This window comes from Balaenoptera borealis (genome assembly GCF_965194805.1).
Source record: "Balaenoptera borealis genome assembly, chromosome: 13".
In the NCBI taxonomy this organism is placed as follows: Eukaryota; Metazoa; Chordata; class Mammalia; order Artiodactyla; family Balaenopteridae; genus Balaenoptera; species Balaenoptera borealis.
The window spans coordinates 45,808,914-45,816,188 of record NC_138870.1 but is presented as its reverse complement, the minus strand read 5'-3'; the positions used below and the strand labels follow the sequence as shown (position 1 = coordinate 45,816,188).

The window sequence follows — 7,275 nt, the reverse complement described above, 5'->3', positions numbered from 1 at the left end:
AACACAGTGCCACACAGCCTTGATACCAGAGGCCATCCATGCCAAAGTGACCTTAGAACCTGGATTCTGGATTTCCGGGGTCTCTCTGTTCCCTGCTGCCTGTTCTACTGTTTATATATAGGGTGTGGGAGGGGCTGGTGCTGGGTGTCCCAGGGGGTGTGGTCATCTGGCTCTCCTCCCTCTTCCTTCCCTTCTTCTGGGGATTGCCTAGGAGCCCTCAAATGGTGACGGAAGGCTTCTCCAACTCTGTGCAGGAAGGGAAGCAGGGAGCACCCCTTCTAGTGTGGATGCCCTTGGTTCCAGGATCTGGGTTAGAGAGGCTGATTCTGACCTCCTGAGAAGACATCTACATGGCATCATTCATGGTGGTGGGCCCTAAACAGGGGTAGGGAGGCATACCCAGCACCAGACCCAGCTCTCTGCTGCTCCCTTCCCCAGCACCCACTGCCCCCAATTCCCACTTCAGGGGATTTTTTTAAAAATCTTAAAGGAACCTCAAAAGGCTGCTCAGAAACTCTCAGCTCCAGAGACTCTCCGGCTCTCTCTCTCAGGGAATCTGAAAAGGAGGAGAGATTTGTTCTTCCAAACACTCAATGTCTTAGACCATAAAGGGGCCTTATCTTCTGGCCCTTAGGAGATCCTTGACCACCATCTCTGCCGTGGACCCACCTTGTTCAAAGTGTTAGAAGGAAGAAGGAGCGAGTGGATCGGGGGCCTCAGGGATCTGGTATTAGAAAGGTCTTCCAATTCCAATTCTAGACTTTTCCCATCAGCTTCATCATATGCATCAAATATGCATGTGAGGCTACATCTACAGGATGAAGGGAGTTGGAAAATTGGGATCTAAAAGCCTTTTCCAAATCTGTGGGTATAATGGTGCCCTTGAAAAGCTGCTACAGGCAAGGCGGATGGTCAGCCAAGCATACCGGTTGGCACCACACACACACACCCCCCCCCTCGCCCCAAGTTCTCTCCTGCCCTGGCCCTACTTTTGGTGTCAAGAGGAGGATCAGTTAGGTGTGATCCAAGTTATCCAGATAATTAACTGTGGAAGCACGAGTTGTGTTTTTTAAAATGCCACTCCTTTGGCCTCCAAAGGTGCCAAAAAAATCCTTTCCCTAGCTCCTCCTATTCTCCACGCGCCTCCCCAGCGTATACTCCCAAGTCCTAGCTCCAAAAAAATCCTAAACGTAGAGGGGCAAACTTTCCTGATTTACCGTTTTCCCCACCTGCAACCCCTGTCCCCCCCGCCCCCCCAATTTTTTTCTCTCTCCTGAACCTCCTCTCTTCGCTTCTAAAAAAAAAAAAAAAAAGCGAAGAAGAAGGAATTTTCAATAGTCCCACTTGTCAAGCGAAGACCATCTTTTAACCTTCAACAGCAGCGAAAGCCGTGTGAACTCTCGGTGAACCAAGATTGAAGTCATAAATCACACGTACAAAGGCGGCTGCGGAGGCTGGCGCGGGCTGCTGCACCTTTAACGCTTTCTGCGGCTGACAGGCGGCGGCCCAGCTAAAGTTCACAGCGCCCGAGGAGGGCCCGCCCCCGCCTACCCTTCCCCCCTCCGGCCCGGGCCCGCCCCGGCCCGGCCCGCGCGGCCTCCCGAGCCCAGCCGGGGAGGCCCCTGAGCTGCTCTGGCAAAGGAAGAGGGGGGCGTTTTCTCTCCCGCCAGCCCGCTCCATCCCGGCCGCCGTGTATCTCCGCCCCCCAACCCCCCGCCCCGCTTGCTTTATTTAAATAGGCTACTAGATCCACACGGACACAATAATTTAGTTGGTTTTGTCTTTGGCATTTTCTACAGGACCCCAAGAGATGGACCCTCCACTCCTCGTCCTCCCTCTAGAACTGGCATCCTTCCTCTCTGTCTATACAGGCCAATTATAGAGATACTTGGGGTTCCAATAGGATCTGAGTCATTGGAACCGGGACCACCTGGCTGAAACATGCCCTGTAATTACAAAGGATTTTCTCTTTTTTACCTCTTCTTTCTTTTCCTTTTGCCTTTCCTTTCTTTTTAAAAGAGGGCTGGAATGACCTTCCTTGACTAGGACGGAGAAGCTGGGGTGGGGAAAAGGAAGAACTTCACACAAGGCCCAGCTTTCAGGCCCTCGCAGAGATCTCCCGAGCCGGACTCGCTTCCTTTCCTCGGCCTCCTCCACCTCCTCCTCCTTCTCTGATCGTTTTTTTTTTTTCCTCCCCCCACTGTCTTCTCTTCGGTTTAATTAAAGTTCAGCGACTCCACTTGCCTCTCCTCTCATTTCTCTCACAAAGCGGAAACCAGACAGCCCAGCAGCCGCGGGCTGAGCGGTCCCAGCGTAACCACAGGCCGCGCCGGCAGGGCCTCCCCTCGCCCGCCTCCCTCCGCCTCCGGCGCCGACCTCCCGGACCCGGGTCCCTTGGCCATCCACCGTCCCGCAGGTGGGCAGCCGCTGGCCTGGGGGATCTGAACGACTGGGGCTGGGATCGGAGCATCCTGTCTTCCCCTAGACCCTCAGGTTGCACCAGCAAGTTTAGAGGGTGGGTTCCCCCCCGATGCAGGCAACCCGCTCCCCCAAACCCATAGCTGACTAATCTGATATGACAAAAGCCCGTGATGGATTTGGTATATGTTAATTCACAATGCCCTTTCCTCCAGAATTTAACTATAAGTTAATACACACCGGAAACCACGCGCAAACACGCTCGTTAATGGGCTTAGGTATTAGCGAGTCCTAACGATGCATACAAATGTGCTCTGCCTCTGTAGGCCCCTCAAGATTTATGGGCCTTGAGCTCTCTGCCGCTGTAAACAAGGAGAAAAAAAAAGAGAGAGAAAGAGAGAGACTGGGGGGGAAGAGACAGAGGCCTGACTCGCCCCTCCAGGTTGTGGGAGAGAAGGGATCTCTGCAAGTGGGTTCTTCCGTACTTTCCTTTCCTTACCAGCGCGTTGTGTGGGTTTTGAAATCGGTTTGGGGGTGGTGTTTGCGCCTGAATGCTGGTGTGCGTGGGCAGTGTGGTGTTTGTGCGCTGAGGTAGGAGAATGCCAGCCTCCTGTGAATATAGCAGGAATTTGTGGGCATGTACCTGTGAGTGTGTGCACCACGCTAGGGGTGTGTGTGTGTAAGAGCACGTGTGACAAGCAGGCCTCCCTCTGGGCCAGGCTGCTGTCCCCTACCCCCCAACCCGGTGAACAGATCTCTAACAACAATCATAATAACAATAAATAATAAAAACAGTAGTTAACAGTCCCTCCCTAGCAGGATAGCAATAAAATGCGAGAGGAGATGTTTTGAGGAGGGGACAGGGGAGGGAGTCATGATCACAGCAACCGAGGACAGACAAGAAAGGAAGGAAGGAAGTTAGCTTCTTCCTATGCCCTTGGGGGGCTGGGTTGGGGAACCCCCTCCCCAGATGAGGTCCTCCGGCCAGAGGAGGAGAAGGAGAGCCCGGAGGCCGCTCTGTCCTGCTTCTCTTTCTCGGCTTTTGCTTTGTGCGATCAGGGGAGGAACCTCCATACCGGGATGGTTAGTGGCTTTGAGGACTCTTTGGAGGCCCTGTTTTAAAGAGGAGGCAAAGCGTGCAGGGTCAGGCCCTGCAGCGGCAGAGAGGGATGAGGCGATGACCACAGCCGGGGTCCAGGCCCGGAGAGCGGCCGAGGTGCCCGGGAGGACCAGCCGCCGGGCAGAGATCTAAAAACATTTATGGCCTCGCCCGGAGAGAGGGGAGAGTGAGGTCGGCGCTCCGGTAGCCCAGGGAAAGTTGCCTTCCTGGGGTCTTTTCAAAAAAAAAAGAGAGTGAGTGAGAGAAAGAAGGGAGGGGTTGAGGCGCGTTGAATTTTCCTTCGCGGGCTTGGAGCGGAGCGGATTTCCGTAAAGGAAGAGAAGATCACGGTCCCGGCTCCTTCCACGTCCGCCTCATTCTATCCAGGTACAATTTGTTGATAATCTTATTAATTTATGTGTTGGGGGGGAGGATGGAGTCATACGTGTAGAGATGCGATCGACAGTCTCGCGGGGGAGGAAGCTGCCCCACAGTTTCGGGTCTAACGAAATTCCCTCCCTTTAAAAATAATTGTATCCAAAAAAAAAAAAAAACCAAACAGGAAATATAAAAACGCAAATTAGCCAACTTTTAAAAAGAGAAATAAAATAAAATGATCATAACAAATGAGCGTGAGAACTTTAAAAAATTTTAAGTAACAAACCTGGTCAGAGGTTTGGATTCTTTTTTAGCAGCTGGTGACCCATCTGGTCAGAAAAGAGACCGAGAAGCACACTTTCCACTGAGACACTTCTTTAAGGCCAGTGTAGACACACAAAAATTCGAAAGAGACCCCTGGGCGTCCTCTCATTTGAAAACCACGCGGGGTGGAGGACACTGTGATACCCAATCGGGCAAAATAACAATAAAAGGAAAGAACAGCGGTCGAAGCGCTGAGCGCGGGGCGCGCCGAGAGGGCCCAGGTTGGGGTTCCAGGCAGCCGCCCAGCGAGGCAGCTGCCCCGGGCGATGGGGCGCCGGGAGGGCTGGGCACCGGCGGTGGTGGGCGACCCCGCTGGGTCTCGGCCTCCCTGGCCCGGCCTGAAGCCCTCTTCTCCCAGCCTCCGAGACCCTCCTGGCTCTCTCGGCTCGGATGCCCCGTCGCCCGGTCGGGGGCTTCTCTGGTGCGAGGATTTGGGGCCTAAGACGGGGGACAGTGATTCAGGCCAGACTCTGCTTCATTTTTCTCCCCCTAGGCCCTCTCCACTTGCCCGAGCTCTCGGCCACCGGGAGACTGACGCGGAAGGGGCATCTGGGCTGCCCCCCACCAACTCCTGCCTGCTTTCCCCAAGTCCAGCGGCCTCCAGCTCTCTTTGGGGGGAAAACAGCAGTGCCCAGGCACCTCTGCACCGTGCTCTCATCAGGAATATCTTACGAAGAAGAAGAAGAAGAAAGGCGGCTTAGATTCCTGTTTACATCTAGTTCTACAGATCCCTTCCTGTCTGGAGAGTTTATTTATAACTCCCACTATAACTCTCTCTGTTTGGAGGCACTGGTGGCTCTGTTGACAGACTGATGTCTAGAAAATATTGCTCTATCTCTAACCATACCTAAATGTGCTGTGGTTGTATTTACAGATTTATGCTTGAGGAAAATATAATTATTACCATTGTATTTGTACATATACAGTAGTTGTAAGAGCAGATTTATATATGGGAAAATATACGACTCTTTTCTAGCCATCCAGCTTTATGGACATTTGATATCCTGACAGATTAATATCTCTGAGCAGCTATATAGATAAATGTATATCGTTGGAATTATGTATCAGGGGATATATACTTATTGATTGTGATATAGAGTAGTTAGAGCATTCACTTAGAGCCATATATGGCTACGGAGATATTTCTATATTATTATCACTATATATAGGCATATCTATTTATAACTGCATAGTTATAAAAATAGACATAAGTAATTATAGTCCTATATGTACATGCTGCTATCTCGCTAGAGTTATAGACACTTGCGAATATAACTCTATAGAGATATCTGTATGTATATAACGGTGTAATTATCTCATGATGTGTGTGTATTTGGGCTTAGGCCAGTCTATCTCTGTACAGGCATATTTATATGCAGGGGCTGGGAGAGACTTGTTCACGGAAATGTTTCCAGAGGGCCAACGGAGAGGCTGTATATGGCCAACAAGGAAACCAGCTACCAGAATTCTTTACTTATGGAGGATGGAGTTACAAGAGGGTAAACAGAGCATAGGAAGCCTCCAGGAGAGGAGGCAAAAGGAAGGAGATTGGGGCTCGGCACAGATAGTTAGGGAGGAAAGAGGTAAACAGCGGGCACCCACTGAAAGCAGAACCAGCTTTGTGAGGGGCTGGCGCAGGCGGGCATGGGTCTTCAGGAAGGGGAGGCATTGAACTGTCCTACCACCCAGAGATACTCTCCACCGAGGGAGGGAGGGAGAAGGCCTTAAAGGGCCTTCGGTTTGGCTTTTAATGCACCAAAGATCGGCTACCGCCCAACCCCTCTCGCAATCCTGGTGCATTTCTCTTGAACCCTAATTTTGGGGTCTCAAAGAGTAGGCTTTAGCGATGAAGAAATATAGGAGGGACAGGGCAGGAAGTGGGGTGCACTTTTGCCACTTCTGCTCTCTGGTTTTATGGCCAGAAAATCGAGGTAATGTGACCCAATAAAGCTTGCTTTAGCCTGGGTCTCCTGTGCCCCTGGGGACCCTGGTGGACTGAGGGATGAATTTTCCAGTATTGGGCCTATTCTGATAGGAGTTTGGGAAGGTCTGCCTCATCCCCCCTTCTCTGAGGCCTGGGCTTCAGGGGCCTAATTCTGCTCCATTGGACCACTTCTTCTCTGTTGCTTCCCAAATTGAGGTTTCAAGGGGCCCCTCCAGCTCCCTAATAACCCTGCCGTGGGCCTTTATGGGGAGAATTTGACCTTAATGAACAGGGACATGAACCTCTGTCCCTCACTTCTCCTACTCACATCCACATGGCTCTCCTGCCAGCCCCCTTCCAGGTGCCGCTGAGCCCAGGCTCCACAGTTCTTCTCCTGCACCAACCATCCCCTGGGAAAAAGACACCCTCAAGCCCACTTCCTTTTTTTTAACTGGGGAGTCACAGGCATCTTTGCTGAATGGTTTGCGTGAAGGCGTTTCCCCGCTTAGTTTTAGTGGCCAGCAGGGCTTCCAAGATCTCTAGTATGCTGGGAAGGGAGTGGAGACCCCTTGCTGGGGTTAAAAGCCAAGAGCCAGCCTCCCACCCCTGCCCACTGGAATGGAGCTCTAGAGCAGGGACTCTCTCTGCTGCCTGCCACAGAGGGGTCGTCCAATACATATGACTACTTGTTGCAGTAAACTGAATGGCAATCAATTCCAAAGCTTTTGGCGGAGGGAGTCTCACCCTCCCTGACCACTGGCCACCACAGGCTAGGGCATCCGGGTGTCCGGGCTGGAGCCGGGCTGGGGGGTCACGTGGTCACTGGCTGCAGTGGCCTCTGGTGGGGCCAGTGGTTAGTGCCAGGGCAAGAGGGTAGCTTGAGCCCTGAGATGGGGGATTAAGGGGTGGAGTGAGGCACCTGGAGCCAGGAAATAGGGGAGGGGGCAAGGCAGGCTCTGCCCCCCACCCTCAGTCTCCTGGTTCCCCAGACCCCCAAATATATTAAAACTAAACCAGAGTTGAGACCTGGGCTGGGATGGAGCTGCTAGTGGGCCTGAGGGGCCCAAAGAGGAACCCCCACTTGATCCATTAAGAAATATACAAATGAAACAAACATAAATCAGTGGAGGCA

General features: G+C 52.3%; 1 long non-coding RNA gene across 1 annotated transcript; it reads left to right on the top strand.

Moving 5' to 3' along the window:
- Positions 1-2,424: 2,424 nt before the first annotated feature.
- Positions 2,425-6,185, top strand: LOC309608677. The gene is made up of 2 exons (XR_014233058.1): positions 2,425-3,904; positions 4,713-6,185. It is a non-coding gene; the product is annotated as an uncharacterized lncRNA (long non-coding RNA).
- The last annotated feature ends 1,090 nt before the right edge of the window (positions 6,186-7,275 follow it).